Below are 20,725 nucleotides of genomic sequence, written 5' to 3' on the forward strand. Positions count from 1 at the left end.
GTTATTGATATTTCTCCCAGCAAACTTGATTCTAGTCTGTTCTTCATCCAACCTGGAATTTCTCATGATGTACTCTGCATGCAAGTTAAATAAGCAGGGTGACAATATACAGCCTTGATGTACTCCTTTCCCAGTTTGGAACCAGTCCATTGTTTCATGTCTCAATCTAACTGTTGCTACTCGGCCTGTGTACAGATTTTTCAGGAGGCAGGTCAGGTGGTCTTGTATGCCCATCTATTTAAGAATTTTCCACAGTTTGTTGTGATCCACACAGTCAAAGGCTTTAGCATAATCAATAAAGTAGAAGTAGATGTTTTCCTGGAATTCTCTTGCTTTTTCGGTGATCCAGTGGATGTTGGCAATTTGATCTCTGGTTCCTCTGCCTATTCTAAATCCAGCTTGAACATCTGGAGATTCATGGTTCACATACTGCTGAAGCCTGGCTTGGAGAATTCTGAGCATTACTTTGCTAGTGGGTGAGATGAGTGCTATATGAGGTCATTTGAGCATTCTTTGTTATTGCCTTTCTTTGAGATTGGAATGAAAACTGACCTTTTCCAGTCCTGTGGCCATTGCTGAGTTTTTCAAATTTGCTTTCATATTGAATGCAGCACTTTTACAGCATCATCTTTTAGGATTTGAAATAGCTCAACTGGAATTTCATCACCTGCACTAGCTTTGTTCATAGTGATGTTCCCTAAGGCCCACTTGACTGCATTCCAGGATATCTGGCTCTAGGTGAGTGATCACATCATCTTGTTATCTGGGTCATGAAGATCTTCTTTGTATAGTTCTTCTGTGTATTCTTGCCACTTCTTAATATCTTCTGCTTCTGTTAAGTCCATACCATTTCTGTCCTTTATTGTGCACATATTTGCATGAAAATTTCCCTTGGTATCTTTAATTTATGCCCTGAGCACCTACCTCTTCCCAGAGAACTTACCAGGTCTCTGAATCAGAGTGCCTCTGCTTCTTCCTACTCAATTCCCATTTTTTCCCAGGGGTTGTCATAATACTAAAGCTATTCTGTTCTCATTTAAAACATATTGTTTTTTTTTTTTTCTCATTTGAATCAATAGCTATAGTTTTCTTCAGGTAACCATTCAAGGCTGCTTTCCCTTTATTATATATGTATATATATATATGTATATATTCTAGATAGTTAAACACATGTACAAAGAAGCTCGGAGAAGGCAATGGCACCCCACTCCAGTACTTTTGCCTGGAAAATCCTATGGATGGAGAAGCCTGGTAGGCTGCAGCCCATGGGGTCGCTAAGAGTCGGATACGACTGAGCGACTTGACTTTCACTTTTTGCTTTCATGCATTGGAGAAGGAAATGGCAACCCACTCCAGTGTTCTTGCCTGGAGAATCCCAGGGACGGGGGAGCCTTGTGGGCTGCCATCTATGGGGTCGCACAGAGTCAGACACGACTGAAGTGACTTAGCAGCAGCACAAAGAAGCTATAATGTGATATGAGGGGACCTATTACTTTTAGTGGTTTGATCTTAAGAAGCACATCATACACAGTGTCTCAGAGGAAAAAATGTACCAGATGTAAATCTGAACAAAACTCTGACCTCATCTGACTTCACCTATGTAAGGCTCTGGAATACCACAAGTGATTTTTTTTTTTTTTTTTTTAAGATTACTGGCCAGGTGGAGATCTCACCTTTATAAAGTCAGTCTCTAACTATAAATAGGTTTGACTCACATATAACCACTCTAAACTTGAACTCCTTTTGCTTTGGTTCCTATAACAGAAGTGTTTTTCTTTTATCTCTCTCCTTTCCATTTTTCTTCTTTATTCCTGCTGCAGAAAACACTAAACCTTTGCAAGATGGCCTGTGGGAATTTACTACACTCAATGCAACTCCTGGCTAATATTTCCTCTCCCTACTTATTTAGCAAAACAGATCACTTGCCAAATTTGAATCCTACCTTCAGCTGAACCCCTTGTCCACTAATGACCTTAGCCCACCTCCCCACCCAATATATCACTGGAGATGCCTTTGGTTCCAAAGGTAGAACACAAAGTGATACAGGTAAGTCATGCTAACACCTCCCTCCCCATCCTCCAAATGGGGTTCATGAACAGAAAAGTCAAAGACTACATCTGGCTCCAAATCTGATAGAATGTAGGTCCAGACATTTCCTCTCTAATTCTAATTTGACCTTTCAATATGTCTTTCAATTTTTAAGTTCATATCCCACCAGCCTGTTGATTTAAGTGGTAAAACATTGTCTCCCACTTGGGCTCTGGCAGAAAACTACCAAAAAAGCAACCGACTCACCCCCACTTCAATCACATGGCACTTTCTCAGACAAGTACTGAGGCCAGGAGGTATGAGTGCAATGCTCTGACTGGCCAGGGCTGGATCATGCCCTGAATGTACCACTGTGGTACATTCAAACAACCCTATCAACATCATATAGAAAAGACACTTTTGTAAGGGAGGAGAAAAAACAATATGTTGTAAATGAGAGAGAAGAAGATGTACTTGGAAATCAGAAGCAACAGCCACTCATTGGCTCTCGAATATCCCCACACACATTTTCTGAATGTGACTATTTTAAACGTCCTATTCATATAAACAAACAAGTCTTATAAAATCCAAGTCAAAGTTCCCTACTTCCTAAAGGAAATTACTTTATCCTTCACCTTTAAATTGAGGACCACTGAATCATAAGCCTTCCTATTTTTATGAGCTGCAGAGTGTCTCTTCATGAACAGTTCTTGTAAGCATGTAATAGTTTCCTTTTATGGTTAGAAATTAAGTCTGGAAAAGGCTAAATACTTTCACAAGGGAATTATAGAGAATTAATAGAAGATTTAGAATTCCTAGCCCAGCTTCTCTAACTCCATTATCTGATCAGTTAACTTTTTCAGTATTCTGATCATACTGGGAATTATATTCAATTCTACTTCCTGAGAGTCATAATTCAGTACAGTACAATGTGCAGAACCTCAATACTATCTTTTCCTGAACCAAACTGGGGTCTAAGAATAAAATATGCTTACATAAACAAATGACTAATTCCTGAATAAAATGTATGGTCTCTATGCTGATCCCAGTCTCTTGGTTTTTCAATGCTTATCACAGTGGTATTAGAAATTATTTTCAAAAGAATCAATTGATGGGACCTTCCTGATAGTCCAGTGGTTAAGACTTCATTCTTCCACTGCAGGGGCTGCAGGTTCAATCCTTGTTCAGTGAACTAAAATTCCATATCCTGTGCTGCTGCTGCTGCTAAGTCACTTCAGTCATGTCCGACTCTGTGCGACCCCATAGACAGCAGCCCACCAGGCTCCCCCGTCCCTGGGATTCTCCAGGCAAGAACACTGGAGTGGGTTGCCATTTCCTTCTCCAATGCATGAAAGTGAAAAGTGAAAGTGAAGTTGCTCAGTCGTGTCCGACTGTTAGCGACCCCATGGACTGCAGCCTACCAAGCTCCTCCAAATAAAAAAAATAATGATTGATAATAGTCTATATGATTTTTCCACAATAAGCATGTGAAATATTTCAAGAGAAGTTCTGAAGCAAATCCAAAAGCACCCAAAATAGTCACAAGGGAACTTAAGTAATACAATACAGACGTCTGAGAGAAAAATACATGTCGTTATGTGCTGTGTTGTTAATTTTAGGATATAGCCTGTCATTAAAAAAAAAAAAAAAACAGGAACAGGTGAGCGGTCCATCATTAGCCAAAGAAAATATCTTTTTGTGGCATTTATATTCTCATTAAATTCCATCTGCAAGGCTGCCATCTGAAAAGCCCATTCATCTTCAGGAGAGCCACAACCTTATCACCATAGAGATTGGCCTGCAAATTAGACTTAATCTATTGAGGGATACTTGGGAGAAGACAATGTTTTGACCCAGATGCAGACCATCAAGAAATGCTCTGACCTGCATTACAAAGATTGAAAATCTATGCATTTTCCCTTTAAATATCAATTGCAAGTGATTTTCTCTGCAAAGCGATTGAATTAAAAAGTCAGAGAGTGAACAAAAAGGTTTCATAAAGAGAGTACAGAGGCAGTGCACCTTGAGGGTAGAAAAATTGTCACAAATTGTTCCCTACTCTCAAAATGACTATTTTATCAATGTGCTTGTAAAGGATCTATACTTTCAATTCATTTCTTTTTCAGCTATTCTAAATTCTGTGATCAAGTCTAACTTCTCTAGGGCAGTAATGATAGCAAATTGCCTTCATAATATCTCCACATTTTGCCTTGTTTCTAAAGTGTTAACTCTTTTTCACAGAAAATAATTTGCATATATTCTGTATATGAAATGATGTCCTAAGTGATTGCAATACAGAGACATATGAGAGCCATTTCGGCCCTGGTGGATGAATAGTCTAGTGAAGAGGAAGGCATAAGGACAGTCAAGCATCACAAAAGGCAAAATGCAATAAATATTCAAATGAAAGTAGAAGCTTAACACTAACTGGGACATCTGAGCATTTTCTTGGATACACATTTTTTAAATTTTCTTCTTTCAGCATCTGTTAGGTTGGCAAATTGCAACTATATAAACAGCAACTACAAAAACTGAACAAGAGAGAAAAGGGAGGGATGGATGCTGGTAAGTAGCAGATTTGGATTTGAACACCTGTTGTTCAGTCACTAATTCATGTCCAGCTCTTTGGGACCCCATGGACTGCAGCACACCAGGCAACACTGCAGGAGTCCTTCACTATCTCTTGAAGTTTGCTCAGGAGAGTTGGTGATGGTCTCTCACCATCTCATTCTCTGCAACCTTCTCCTCCTTATGTAGGAGGATATAAATAAATTGCTCATTTTCTTTTTCCTTCCCCTTCCCATGCCCTTTCAAATCTATATGTCCTTCTTGCTAGAAATATAGCCAAAGGTTTCCCTCTTTCCAGGGAGTGCTTAGCAGTGTCTCCAAGGTAGTTCTTGACCTGCATTCTCACCGCATCGCTGCACCACTGTGACCACCCACTGACCCTGGTAGCCCTTTAGATTGAGTGCAAACTCTCTCTCTTTGACAATCCATCACAGGCTGCTATAAATGACCTCACCATCTGGTCTCCTTTTTCCTTCTTTTCTCTTATAATCAACTTACATGAATTTGCTCACTGTTTTCTCATTGGAAACATTCTGCTTCACGCAAAATTAAACACTTTGTCTAATATCCATCTTAAGCCTGCCGTACTTGCTATTTTCTTAAAATCAGTGAATCAAGTCTTTTAATCTGTCCCTGAAATTTACATCTGCTCTATAAAGCCCTTGCTGAACTGAGAGTTGTCCACAAATTCCTCTTAAAATCTTCCTGAGCTGAATTTGAGATTATCAGGGCCCAGTCACATAATGCATGTTCTCCTTTGATGTATAAAATGTTAATAATTCATATATTTATGCTGCAGTATTGGAGTGACTACTACCTGATGGGCTTTGTTCTAAGCATAAGGGACATAACACTGAACAAAACAAAGCTCTATTCTCATGCAGAGAGAAAGGAGAGACAGACAACAAGCCTGTAAGCAAATATATAAATAAGTACCGTGATGAAATATAAAGCAAAGTAAGGGGAGAATGATTAAAGGTCTGTCTGGCAAGGTGACATTTGAGTGGAAACATGAAAGAAGTAAAGAAGTAAAGCATGCTAATATTTGTGGGAGGAGAATCTGGAAAGAAAGAACAGCAATGTAAAGACTGAACGCAAGAGCTTGCTTGAGTGTGGCTGGAGAAGAATTGGGAAAAGTTAGTGGTGGGAATGCAGCAACAGCTAACTCAGGACCTACCTGATAGGAAATAGTAATGGTTTGGGATGTCACTGAGAGAGAGGCGAATCCATCTGAGACTTTGCAACAAAAAATAACATGGCGTGATTTTAGGGGGAAAAAATCAAACTGAAGTTGACACACAAATTCCAAATCTCTTACTAGATTATGCTGAGATAGCCCAGCATTTTTCAGGCTCACATTCCTCCTTTAAAAATGAGGGAATAATAACTGCCATGTCAAGTTGAGAAAATTAAATGAGGACTTACCAGAATGGCTAACATGCGATGAACACTTTATTGAAAGTACTAAACCTTATTGTATGTGCATTTGTCAATATTAGCTTTATCTCTCTCCATAATAATGTTTTTTCTTGGGACCACATCTAAATAACTGTGGACTCTTCGGCTAGATGCCAAAGATACCCACTTCTTTATGCTTTATGTATGCAATCTTTTGTCATCTCAAGCAAAATCCTCTAAATATTTGGATTTAAGAGAAAGTTGAAAAACCAAGTATAGTTCTGACTTGTTGTGAATAGTGACTTGACCTATTTTATATGGTTTTAGTGGCACCATTCATGTCTTTACTTTTTATTGTAAATGTATTCATAAACATATCTTAAGGGAAACAGACATGAAGAATCTTTGTCTTACGCTCACTGATTAATTCTCAAATAGAGTTTACTTAAAAACATTATGTAAAATGTCAATCCTTTGAAGAGTATTTTGGTGGAAGTTTGAAGCCAGGAGGAAAAAGCATAATAAATTTGAATTCTTTAATCCTACCTAAATTTTTTCACTGAAACTCAAACATGGTTTTTTAATTATACTGTGAGACTACATGTATATAATGGGGACTTGTTTAACATTTTCTAAAACTATGATTCAGGAACTTCCCTGGCGGTCCAGTGGTTAAGACTGCTTCAAATGCTGGGTATGTGGGTTCAACCCCTGGTCTGGATGGTAACTAAGATCCCACATGCTGCATCATGTGGTTCCAAGATAAAGAAGCAAAATAAAGCCACAAAAATCAGGCACCAGGGAGCAAGGTATGTGGGACCAGAGCAGCTCCAAGGTTAAGAGCCTGTGAGGCATATGTCAAATGGAGTGTCACCTGCTGCTTGAGTCAGGCTTTCTCATCACCATCTTAGCTATAATGAAGAGGGAGAGAAGACAAAGTCATTTCCCTCTGCTCTATGTGGTTTAACATCCCTACCATGAATTTGTCAAGAGAATCTTCACTCTTAGCCCAGGCAACCGTAGCAGTGGCCCCAGAACCCCAAGGAACAGGGTGAAGTGATGACATTCTGTGGCTTTTAAAAGTCTGAAAAAATTAATTCAGTGCTATCATACCTCTGTTTAAAATCCTGAAGCTCACAGGACATGAGGTCCTCCTTACTTCACATTTAGTTAACAGTAAAGAGGAAAACAGTTTTAGCAGATTTCTCCTCCGAGTATTGCCTGGCTTGGTGGCACCTGAGAAGGCTGTTTTCTAGGCTGTCCTGTGAAGAGCGGCTGCAATTTCCTCCTCTCCTCAGTGTATCAGCCCACATCCAACCCACCAGGACTCTGCCTTTGTGTAGAACACCCTGCTCCTCTGAGGTACATCCTACATTCTGCTCGAATCTCTGCTCTCTCCAGCAACATTTCTTTTTTTTTTTTTTTCTGTTAAAGTAATCCACCATTGCCTGTAGCAGCAATCTTAAAACTTTCAGTTGCCTTAAAGCTTTGAAATTGAAACATCCCCCTTTAATTTTAGCAAATTAAACACTAACTTGATGAGTAGAAGAGGGGTCTGCAGACATTCTGCACAGCACAGTCAGGTTTTATAAGTTTGCCATCTCACCTTCTCTTTTCAGATACCACAGAGGCTGCCCCTCCACGTGGGGTCTCATCGCTGCAAAGACTCTGCGACAGGCAGAGGTCTCACATGTCTCCCAAGATTCCCTGTCCCCCACATAATCCCCAAGGATGTGACTATGTAGGTTTTACTTGTATGATAGGTTTATTTTATGGGATTGTTTACTTTAGGAAAGGGAGTTTGTCTGAGTGCCTAACATCTAATCACATGAGAAAAGCAGAGATTTTTCTCTGACTCCTGGGAGAAAGGAAAATGAAAGATTTAAATCATGAGAAGGGTTCAGTGAGCTATTGCTGACTTGAATGAAGGGGCCCACTGGCAAGAATGTAAGCGGTCTCTAGAAGCTGAAAGCAGCCCTCTTCTGACAGCCTTCAGGAAACTGGATCCTCAGTCCCACAACCATGAGGAATTGAACTTTGCCAACAAGAAGAATGAGCTTGGGAATGGGCTTTTCTCTGGAGCCTCTAAACAAACCAGGCTGGCACCTGATTTCAGCTTTGTGGTACCCCAGCCAGAAAACTCAGTCACAGCTCAAGAACTGTCAGAAAATAATGGGTATTTTAAAATACTAAGTTTGTGGCAATGTGTCACACAGAAATAGAAAATGAATATATTCTACATCTATTCTTATCTCTTTTTTAGGAATCTTTTCATTAAATTGTTTCCAGTCTTCAACTTCTTGCTGTGTAATATGGACTGTCATCACCATCATAGCCACCACCATCACCTCTAATAGTAAATGAATATGCTAGATAGTATATCTAAGTGCTACACACAGAGAATTATAGTTAAAGTTTCATAAAAAGCCAGGGATCTTATGAAAATGCAGATTATGGATCTGTGGGTCTGGGTTAGAGTTCAAGATTTAAACCAGTTCCCAAGGGATCCTTCAAAGCTCTGTTTATGCATGTAAGTCAAAAAATTCAAGTACAACTTTTAGCTGCATGAAATGGCAATTCTTCTTAGGCCATCATTCTTATAAGTTATGTCAGTGACACTTATAAGTCAGTGACACTGACTTTGCTTTGATTTAAGTAACTGCATACTCAGTTTGGTATTTCTCAGAATATAACCTGAGGGAGGGGAATGGAGTGTGACCTGAGGAAAATAACCAGTTACTGATTCCTAAATTCCATCTCTACACTTGAAATCAGAGCTGCTTTTTGCACAGTAGTGTATACAATAGATACACTATTCCCAATTCATCCTCTGCTTTGCAAATAGGTTCATCTGAACCATTTTTCTAGATTCCTTATATATATGCTAATACAAATATTTTTCTCATTCTGACTTACTTCACCCTGCATGATAGTTTCTAGGTCCATTCATGTCTCTGAAAATGGCACAATTTTGTTCTTTCTCATGGCTGAGTAATATTCCATTGTATATATGCACCACATCTTCTTAGACTTTGCTAAATGCCCTTGGGAAGCAAAATCCCCTTGGCTCTTAAGTTGGAAGATTGTTGATTTAGGTTTTGCCTAGAAAAGATGTAACTGAAAGTGCGTTTAACACAGGGTTCAGTAACTTTTTTCCTATAAAAATAAAATAAATGTATATCCATAAAATTATGCTATGAAAGTTATAACGTGGTTTAGTGTGTTTCATTAAAATTATCTAGACACTTTATTTCTAAGTGAACTTTTTTCTAAGTTTAATTCAGTTTGAACTTTGCATTAATTGACACTTTTCTTTGTGAGGTCCTGGTGAATACTCATATCTTTATAAGACATAGAAGTTCTTTTGCTTTTCAAAATACTTTAACTGTGTGATAAAAGCTATTAAAAAGAGTGCTTTAAAAAAATTCTGTCTTCAACATTAACTTTTGTAAATGTTTTTGTAAATGATTCCTTTTACTTTTTTGTGTGTATTTATTATTGTGTGCACACTTACATATATACACATGCACACTACATAATACTATTTGGTCATAAAAAGAATGAAATTTTGCCATTTGCAACAACATGGATGAAGTAGGAGCATATCATTTTAAGTGAAATAAATCAGACAGTGGAAAACAAATACTGTGTGATATCGTATATGTAGAATCTAAAAAATAAAACAAATGAATGACTATAACAAAACAAAACCAGACTCACAGATTTAGATAATAAACCGGTGTTGCCATTGAGGGGAGGGATGGGGGAGCTACAACATTGGGATAGAGGGTCAAGAGGTACAAATAATTATGCATAAAATAAACTACAAGGATGTAACAATGTAAAGGACAGGAAATATAACAAATATTTTATAGTAACTTTAAATGGAATGTAACCTTTAAAAATTGTGAATCAGTATATTGTATAACTGAAACTTATAATATTGTACATCAACTATATCAATAAAAAGTAGAAAAAAACTCAAGTCTATCGCAGCTACAGGAAATTTCTCAAATCCAGAGGCTATTCGAGAAGAAATAGTTTACTGAGCAGAGTTTTAGTCATTCTTGTTAAAGTTGGCCCCAGCACTGCTCATTTATTATTCTCATGTCTGTCACTTAAAGTCTATTTCAAAAAGCAGTGTGGAGGAGTGGAATTAGATATGGTCTAGAGACTGGACAGACATGTGTTTCACTCTAGCTGTGGCACCATTTTGGCAAACAACTACCTCTTTAAATCTTAATTTCCTCAGCAGATGACATGATCCTCTACATAGAAAACCCTAAAGATTCCACCAGAAAATTACCAGAAATAATCAATGACTATAGTAAAGTTGCAGGATATAAAATCAACACACAGAAATCCCTTGCATTCCTATACACTAATAATGAGAAAACAGAAAGAGAAATTAAGGAAACAATTCCATTCACCATTGCAACGGAAAGAATAAAATACTTTGGAATATATCTACCTAAAGAAACTAAAGACCTATATATAGAAAACTATAAAACACTGGTGAAAGAAATCAAAGAGGACACTAATAGATGGAGAAATATACCATGTTCATGGATTGGAAGAATCAATATAGTGAAAATGAGTATACTACCCAAAGCAATTTATAGATTCAACGCAATCCCTATCAAGCTACCAACAATATTCTTCACAGAGCTAGAACAAATAACTTCACAATTTGTATGGAAATACAAAAAACCTCAAATAGCCAAAGCGATCTTGAGAAAGAAGAATGGAACTGGAGGAATCAACCTACCTGACTTCAGGCTCTACTACAAAGCTACAGTTATCAAGACAGTATGGTACTGGCACAAAGACAGAAATATAGATCAATGGAACAAAATAGAAAGCCCAGAGATAAATCCACACACATATGGACACCTTATCTTTGACAAAGGAGGCAAGAATATACAATGGATTAAAGACAATCTCTTTAACAAGTGGTGCTGGGAAATCTGGTCAAACACTTGTAAAAGAATGAAACCAGAACACTTTCTAACACCATATACAAAAATAAACTCAAAATGGATTAAAGATCTAAACATAAGACCAGAAACTATAAAACTCCTAGAGGAGAACATAGGCAAAACACTCTCTGACATACATCACAGCAGGATCCTCTATGACCCACCTCCCAGAATATTGGAAATAAAATCAAAAATAAACAAATGGGACCTAATTAACCTTAAAAGCTTCTGCACATCAAAGGAAACTATTAGCAAGGTGAAAAGACAGCCTTCAGAATGGGAGAAAATAATAGCAAATGAAGCAACTGACAAACAACTAATCTCAAAAATATACAAGCAACTCCTACAGCTCAACTCCAGAAAAATAAACGACCCAATCAAAAAGTGGGCCAAAGAACTAAATAGACATTTCTCCAAAGAAGACATACAGATGGCTAACAAACACATGAAAAGATGCTCAACATCACTCATTATCAGAGAAATGCAAATCAAAACCACTATGAGGTACCATTTCACACCAGTCAGAATGGCTGCGATCCAAAAGTCTACAAATAATAAGTGCTGGAGAGGGTGTGGAGAAAAGGGAACCCTCTTACACTGTTGGTGGGAATGCAAACTAGTACAGCCACTATGGAGAACAGTGTGGAGACTCCTTAAAAAACTGGAAATAGAACTGCCTTATGATCTAGCAATCCCACTGCTGGGCATACACACTGAGGAAACCAGAAGGGAAAGAGACACGTGTACCCCAATGTTCATCACAGCACTGTTTATAATAGCCAGGACATGGAAGCAACCTAGATGTCCATCAGCAGATGAATGGATAAGAAAGCAGTGGTACATATACACAATGGAGTATTACTCAGCCATTAAAAAGAATACATTTGAATCAGTTCTAATGAGGTGGATGAAACTGGATCCTATTATACGGAGTGAAGTAAGCCAGAAGGAAAAACATAAATACAGTATACTAACGCATATATATGGAATTTAGAAAGATGGTAACAATAACCCTGTGTACGAGACAGCAAAAGAGACACTGATGTATAGAACAGTCTTATGGACTCTGTGGGAGAGGGAGAGGGTGGGAAGATTTGGGAGAATGACATTGAAACATGTAAAATATCATGTAAGAAACGAGTTGCCAGTCCAGGTTCGATGCACGATACTGGATGCTTGGGGCTAGTGCACTGGGACGACCCAGAGGGATGGTATGGGGAGGGAGGAGGGTTCAGGATGGGGAACACATGTATACCTGTGGCGGATTCATTTTGATATTTGGCAAAACTAATACAATTATATAAAGTTTAAAAATAAAATAAAATTTTAAAAATAAATAAATAAATAAATCTTAATTTCCTCATTTAAAAAAGGGGATGAATCAATCTCATAACTTTTTTGTGAAGATAAAATAAAATAAAAATATGTTAAATGATTCAGTTCAGTTCAGTCACTCAGTGGTGTCTGACTCTTTGTGACCCCATGGATTGCATCACCCCAGGCTTCCCTGTCCATCACCCACTCCCAGAGCTTGTTCAAACTCATGTCCATTGAGTTAGTGATGCTATACAACCATCCCATCCTCCATCATCCGCTTCTCCTCCTGCCTTCTATCTTTCCCAGTATCCGGGTCTTTTCTAATGAGTCAGCTCTTCACATCAGGCGGCCAAAGTATTGGAGTTTCAGCTTCAACATCAGTCCTTCCAATGAATATTCAGGACTGATTTCCTTTACAATTAACTGGTTTTATCTTCTTGCAGTCCAAGGGACTTGCAAGATGATTAACACAGGACAGGGCCCATGGAAAGTATTAAGTTATTAATAAATAATAATATTAATTAATGATGCAATACTATAGTTTTACTTATCCTGATCTACTGCTTGTCTGGCTTTGCTGTCCTTCATCTTATGTGTAGATAAATAGGCATAGCTAGATCAGAAATTTGTCCATATTAATTCTTAACTATATATTTTTATATGTACTTTTTATATAATAAACATTTATTTATAGTTATAAGCTATACACATCACTTGTTAAAATATCCTGGCTTGATTTTGAAAAGCACAACAGAAAAATCATCTCTACAATGGCCTTTTGCTAACAGAGGAAAAACAAGACTTACTGTCAGCTGGACTTTTCACATAGTATGCAGTTTAAGGTATATATTCACACTAAATATTTTCAAGATTATTGGAGACACCAAGATGTCCAGATACTTAAGATACACAGATTCATTGTCAGTTAAAGAGCTAATGACTTAATGAAAGAGAAAGTATAGGAAATTTCATCCTATTTCTATAGGCAGGAAAATTATTGGCTTTAAGTCTTCACTTTGCTATTTGTCGGTCAAAACTTGAATCAAAGAAACAAGACTCGATTTGGTTTTGTAGAATTTTCAGAAACTCATTTCAGTTCAGTTCAGTCACTCAGTTCTATCCGACTCCTTCTGACACTGTGAACCACAGCACACCAGGCCTCCCTGTCCATCACCAACTCCCAGAGTCTACCCAAACCCATGTCCATTGAGTCCGTGATGCCATCCAGCCATCTCATCCTCTGTCGTCCCCTTCTCCTCCTGCCCTCAATCTTTCCCAGCATCAGGATCTTTTCAAATGAGTCAGCTCTTCCCATCAGGTGGCCAAAGTACTGGAGTTTCCCCTTTAGCATCAGTCCTTTCAAAGAACACCCAAGACTGATCTCCTTTAGGATGGACTGGTTGGATCTCCTTGCAGTCCAAGGGACTCTCAAGTGTCTTCTCCAACACCACAGTTCAAAAGCATCAATTCTTCGGCGCTCAGCTTTCTTCACAGTCCAACTCTCACATCCATACATGACCACTGGAAAAACCATAGCCTTGACTAGACGAACCTTTGGTGGCAAAGTAATGATTTGGCTTTTTAATATGCTGTCTAGGCTGGTCATAACTTTCCTTCCAAGGAGTAAGTGTCTTTTAATTTCATGGCTGCAATCACCATCTGCAGTAATTTTGGAGCCCAGAAAACTAAAGTCAGCCACTGTTTCCCCATCTATTTGCCATGAAGTGATGGGACCAAATGCCATGATCTTAGTTTTCTGAATGTTGAGCTTTAAGCCAACTTTTTCACTCTCCTCTTTCACTTTCATCAAGAGGCTCTTTAGTTCTTCACTTTCTGCCATAAGGGTGGTGTCATCTGCATATCTGAGGTTATTGATATTTCTCCCGGCAATCTTGATTCCTGCTTGTGCTTCATCCAGCCCAGCGTTTCTCATGATGTACTCCGCATAGAAGTTAAATAAGCAGCGTGATAATATACAGCCTTGACATACTCCTTTTCCTATTTGGAACCAGTCCGTTGTTCCATGTCCAGTTCTAACTGTTGCTTCCTGACCTGCATACAGGTTTCTCAAGAGGTCAGATGGTCCTATATTCCCATCTATTTCAGAATTTCCCACAGTTTATTGTGACCCACACAGTCAAAGCTTTGGCATAGTCAATAAAACAGAAATAGATGGTTTTATGGAATTCTGTTGCTTTTTCCATGATCCAGTGGATGTTGGCAATTTGATCTCTGGTTCCTCTGCCTTTTCTAAAACCAGCTTGAACATCTGAAAGTTTATAGTTCAGGAAACTCACTCTTAAAGTGCAAAATGTTATGCGGAGTAGTTCCATAATAAACATCGTCCTGAAGATGACTCACTCTTTGACATTTATTCAGGCTGTTGCAAAACAATAATTACCTATGTACTACTGAAGAAAAAGGAAATGAACTCATTGTAGCATTGCATTAATACAACATTTCAAATGTTTTCTCGATATTTTAGATTTAGTGCAACATGGCAGCAGTTTTCCTGTTTTGTTTATGCCTCAAAATTAGAGTTGGAGAAGGCAATGGCACCCCACTCCAGTACTCTTGCCTAGAGGATCCCATGGACAGAGGAGCCTGGTGGGCTGCAGTCCATGGGTTCACTAAGAATCAGACATGACTGAGCGACTTCACTTTCACTTTTCACTTTCATGCATTGGAAAAGGAAATGACAACCCACTCCAGTGTTCTTGCCTGGAGAATCCTATGGACAGGAGAGCCTGGTGGACTGCCCTCTATGGGGTCGCACAGAGTCGGACATGACTAAAGTGACTTAGCAGCAGCAGCAGCAGCAAAATTAGAGTATAACTACCTATCCTTCTAACTAGTTTGAATCATATTTATGACATGTTCTTAATTTTGTAATGTAGCCAGTTCAAGGTGTCTCTGAGTAATGAACTAAAGTTGTGTTCATATCATTCTTTTTAACATGAGGTATATAAACAATTTATAGTGATAATTATGACTTTTTTGTTCTAGTTCTTCTGCCTTTTACAAATTTCAGACTGCATTATAAATGATACAAAAATTATAAGATATTTAAAGTGTATATCATGATGATTTATGTTGTGAAAAGCTTCCTGTTGGGTTAACTAACATATCTATCACCTCACATGTTTTACTTATTTATTTATTGCTGGGAACATTTACTTTCTCCTGTCTTAGCAAATTTTGATTACACTAGACAGTGTTCTCAACTAGTCATCACATCAGATTTTCAGACTTATTCACTGATGGTTGAAAGTTTGTACCCTTTCGCCACCTCTATGTGCAGCTCTTGGTCACTTAGTCTTGTCCAACTCTGTGCAACCCTTTGGACTGTAGCCCACCAGGCTCCTCTGTCCATGGGATTTTTCAGGCAAGAATACTGAAGTGGGTTGTCATTTTCCCCCTCCAGGGGAATCTTCCTGACCCAGGGATCAAACCTATGTCTCCTCTGTCTCCTGCATTATGGGCAGATTCTTTACTTTTTAATCTGAGAATACATGGCAGTTGAAACAGTTTTAAAATGTTTCCTAATATTCATTCATGTGTTAGTCACTCAGTCGTAGTTGTGTCCAACTCTTTGTGACCCCAATGGACTGCAGTTCACCAGGCTCCTCTGTCCATGGAATTTTTCAGTCAAGAATATTGGAGTGGGTTGCCATTTCCTTCTCCATGGGATCTTCCCAACACTGGGATCACACCACATCTCCTGCCCTAGCAGTTGGGCTCTTTACTGCTGAATTACCAGGGAAGTCCACTTGTTCATTCCTCTACCCTAGAACAGGTTTATTGTAGACTTACAGAAGTCTTTCAAGACAGAAAGTTCTTGTGAGTATGTAACAATAACATACTAAGAAAGTCCAGAACACTTGAATCAATGCACTGCTGCTGCTGCTAAGTCACTTCAGTTGTGTCCGACTCTGTGTGACCCCATAGATGGCAGCCCACCAGGCTCCCCCGTCCCTGGGATTCTCCAGGCAAGAACACTGGAGTGGGTTGCCTTTTCCTTCTCCAATGCATGAAAGTGAAAAGTGAAAGTGAAGTCACTCAGTTGTGTCCGACCCTCAGCGACCCCATGGACTGCAGCCTTCCAGGCACTAAGTCACCCATTTACACCAAAAGAAAAGATCGGTTTCTGGACACTGCCTTCCTGAGAAAGTTGATCAGGAAACAACAACAACAAAAAAAAATGAGGTAGGCAAGATACTGCTACAAATAAAATAATTTCTAGACTTATTAAATTGTTTTAAATGAGCTTTAACCATGAGAAAAAAAGGAGAAGTCAACAGTCCCAATTAAAAAAACAAAAATTTTAAATAAAAAAATAACTTACATTTTGAACTTAGGGGAAAAAACTGAAACAAATATCTGGGGGTCGAGGCATAAGTAATCACTTCATGCTTAAGTATTTCAAATTGTGATGCTATTGAGTGAAATTGTGTTTGATTTGTTTATATGCAATTTTATTGGACTTTGTGAAACTGTTTAGGATGTTTATATGGTCTTAAAATAAATCTGTTCTTATCTGTTTATATGTCTGAAATCACCCATCCTAATTACATACAAACTTATTTACTGGAGGAACAATAAGGTTATGTTTTGTCCCACAAGATCTGTTCCTATTTAACAATGAGTGAAAATCTTGGACTGTCTTAACTCAGTACTGTAGACCAGCTCTCTGTGTAACATCTGTCATAGGTGCCCAGCGTGGTCAGCCATTCCCATCATAATCACTGTAACCATGGTAGCCACTGTTCCTCCTTTCGTGGATACTGGATTTCTTTCTCCTTGTTGAGTCCTAGTGGAATCTAGCCCTGAAAGACTGGCCCAGAAACCTGTGCTGCTACTTATTGTCCTCATTCTCTGATTTGACTGTTCCCTGGGCATGTGTTGGAGGCTGTGATTCTTTTCTGATGGCTCCAAATGGAAAATCCCAAAGGCCAAATCTTTGCCATCTGAGTCTCTGGAATGCTATGATGCAATGCAAATTTCCCCCAACCTTTTTTGTCTTTCAACACTGCAGTCCCCTTTCTAAGTGCTGGATATCTAGATATTCTAGATATTCTGGATTTTGAGTGTTTAGATCTGCCCATGTTTTACAGTGGATAGCAGTATGTTTCCTACTTGATTCTCCAATTAAGAACCAATATTCTACTTCTGGTGGTGAGAGAAGGGTCTCTGAATGCTTTATTCACCTTAAGTGGAGTGTAGTTTCTTTACAATGCTGTGTTGGTTTCTGTTGTACAACAAAGTGAATCAGCTGTGCGTATACATATGTCCCCTTTCTCTTGGATTTCTGTCCCACTGCCCCATCCCACCCCAGCCCCAAGCTGAGCTCCCTGTGCTGTACAGCAGCTTCCCTCTAGCTCTGTATTTCACACATGGTAGTGTACATCTGTCAGTGTCACTCTCTCAATGTGTCCCACTCTTCCCTTCCCCTCCTGTGGCCACAAGTCCATTCTCTTTGTCTATGTCCCTAGTACTGCTCTGCAAATAGGTCTTCTGTAACATTTTTCTAGGTTCCATATATGTGTTAGTATATGATATTTGTTTTTCTCTTTCTGACTTACTTCACTCTGTATGACAGACTCTAGGTTCATCCACATCACTACAAATGATCCAATTTCATCCCTTTTATTGGCTAAGTATTTTCATTGATTATTTAAAAAAAAAAAAAAAGCTGAGCACTGAAGGATTGATGCTTTTGAACTGTGGTGCTGGAGAAGACTCTCAAGAGTCCCTTGGACTGCAAAGGAGATCAAATCAGTCAATCCTAAAGGAAATAAGTCCTAAATATTCACTGGAAAGACTGATGCTGAAGCTGAAACTCCAATACTTTGGCCACATTATGTGAAGAACTGATTCATTAGAAAAGACCCTGATGCTGGGAAGGATTGAAGGCAGGAGCAGCAGGGGATGACAGAGGAGGAGATGGTTGGATGGCATCACCACTCAATGAACATGACTTTGAGCAAGCTTCGGTAGTTGGTGAAAGGGAAGCCTGGCTTGCTGAAGTCCATGAAGTTACAAAGAGTCGACACGACTGAACTGGAAATAAATAAATAAATAAATAAATAAATAAATAAACTCTGTATAGATTGTCTCTCCTTCCCAATGCAAACGAGTGGAATTTCTAAGAAGGAAACTTAAAATCAGATAGATCTCCAGCACTAACAGGTGCACTAACTCCAGCACTCACAACTACTCCCTGGGTGAGACATTTAACTTTTAAACATCTCAAGCTTCCCTATCTGAAAGCACACAGCAGCTTGTAATCTGAAGATGTTTCATGAGAGTAAATGAGTTAGTGAAAAATTGTATATCATCATACTTGGCATATAGCAATTATTATTTTTTCAACTAATGATAGAAACAATCTATATATTGACTGGAAATACATGGCAGAGAAATCCCAAGGAAGAGGTGTTTTTTTTTGGTTTGTTTTTTGTTTTGTTTTGTTTTGTTTTTAACATATAAATAAGAACTGCAAAGTTTCTATAGCAGATACAAAAAGATTAAGAAAACTCTGATATTTCATAAACCTATAGCTTGGAACAGAAGGCAATGGCACCCCACTCCAGTACTCTTGCCTGGAAAATTCTGTGGATGGAGGAGCCTGGTGGGCTGCAGTCCATGGGATCGCTAAGAGTCGGACACAACTGAGTGACTTCACTTTCACTTTTCACTTTCATGCATTGGAGAAGGAAATGGCAATCCACTCCAGTGTTCTTGCCTGGAGAACCCCAGGGACAGGGGAGCCTGGTGGGCTGCCATCTATGGGGTCACACAGAGTCAGACACAACTGAAGTGACTTAGCAGCAGCAGCAGTGCATTGATTGAAGTGTTCTGTACTTTCTTAGTATGTTATTGTTACATGCTCACAAGAACTTTCTGTCTTGAAAGACTTCTGTAAGTCTATGGGGTTGCAAAGAGTTGGACACGACTGAAGCGACTTAGCAACAGCAGCAGCAGCATAGCTTGGAAACAGATTGTATAAAATCAAAGGATTTCTTTTTTGGTATCAAAAGATAACTAATCCATTTAGCCTGAAAAATGTAAAAATACTTTTCTTTTTGAGGGTATTTCCTATTATTAGGTACGTAACGTTTGTCATGGGCTTCCTTTGGCGGCTCAGTGGTAAAGAATCTGCCTGCCAAAAAAAAAAAAAAGAATCTGCCTGCCAATGCAGGAGACGTGATTTTTATCCCTGATTCAGGAAGATCCTCCAGAGAAGGAAATGGCAATTCACTCCAGTGTTCTTTTCTGGGAAACCCTATGGACAGAAGAGCCTGGAAGGCTACATTCCATGGGGTAGGAAAAGAGTCGGACATGATTTAGTGACTGAACAACAAGACCCGAAATTAGATTGCACGTTCAAATAAAGATATTTCTTAAGAAGCTATGATAAGCCATTTATATTTTACTTTTAATACTATGTGTTAAGTTTCAAACCTTTAGAAGTGTAGATAAAGCATGAATAATGGGGTGAGAAGAACTGAGACAGATAACATTCTCTTCTCCAATTTACGTAAGCTTCCTAAGACTTCCGAATCTTATTTTCTCAAAAGTTACTCTTTTTTTCCTCTGGATGACATTTTCTGTGTGTATTGTCCCAATAGCTTCTCCAAGTGAGAATAGAAATCTCAAGAGGAATGCCTGGATGATTTATAGGTATCACCACACCTCTGGTTTAAAAATATCACCTTCTTTGATATACCACTTAGGAGTATTTTATTGCTTTCTAACTTGTCAGGAAATTGCTGAAGTTTGACTCTTATTATGATTGCATACTCATGTGAGAACTTATTGATAATCATAAGAAGAAATTCACAACATAAATTAAGCAAAAAGCAATCTTAAACCTGTCATTCAGGATTCAGAACACAAAGAAGAAAAACTCTTTTTCTGAAATCTTTTGCAGGGCTTCTTTCTCCAATGACATTGTTCTTATCTCTTTAGTCCTCTGCTTTTCTCTTACCTGGGAGAGAGAAAACAGGCTCCAAGCACACAGTAGTTTTGTAGAAAAGGAGAATCTGTGTGGTGAGTTGTAGCTGTCTTTAATAGCAAGTTCACCAAAAGCCCTAAATTCTGTTCTTAGCTCTGGTGAAGGATTGCTGTGCATGAATACAAGTGATCCTGCACAATCAGCTATCCGCAGCTGTGTCTTATGATAATAATACATTTTTGTCTATTCACAGATTTTATGGGGGTCAATGAGATGATATGTAAAAATGTACAAAATTTGAAAACCCCATACTGATAGAAATATCTCCTCTTAGCCTCTAATCTGAGAAGTAAATTAGACTTTCAAAAACTTTATGTAATACAAGAGAATAAATAAAATTTATAAAATGTTCATATGAGTAATATTATTTTCTTAGTTTTGATTACCCATCTAATTTGCTTCTAATATATCAGTTTAA

General features: G+C 38.4%; 1 long non-coding RNA gene and 1 pseudogene across 1 annotated transcript in view; one reads left to right on the forward strand and one right to left on the reverse strand.

Annotated features, from left to right (window-relative positions):
* The window catches only part of LOC133249195 (uncharacterized), a 918,569-nt gene that overhangs the window by 802,656 nt on the left and 95,188 nt on the right, over positions 1–20,725 (forward strand). The window lies entirely within an intron of this gene.
* On the reverse strand, positions 16,718–20,484 carry LOC133250008 (basic immunoglobulin-like variable motif-containing protein; annotated as a pseudogene).

Source organism: Bos javanicus, chromosome 6 (genome assembly GCF_032452875.1).
Source record: "Bos javanicus breed banteng chromosome 6, ARS-OSU_banteng_1.0, whole genome shotgun sequence".
In the NCBI taxonomy this organism is placed as follows: domain Eukaryota; kingdom Metazoa; phylum Chordata; class Mammalia; order Artiodactyla; family Bovidae; genus Bos; species Bos javanicus.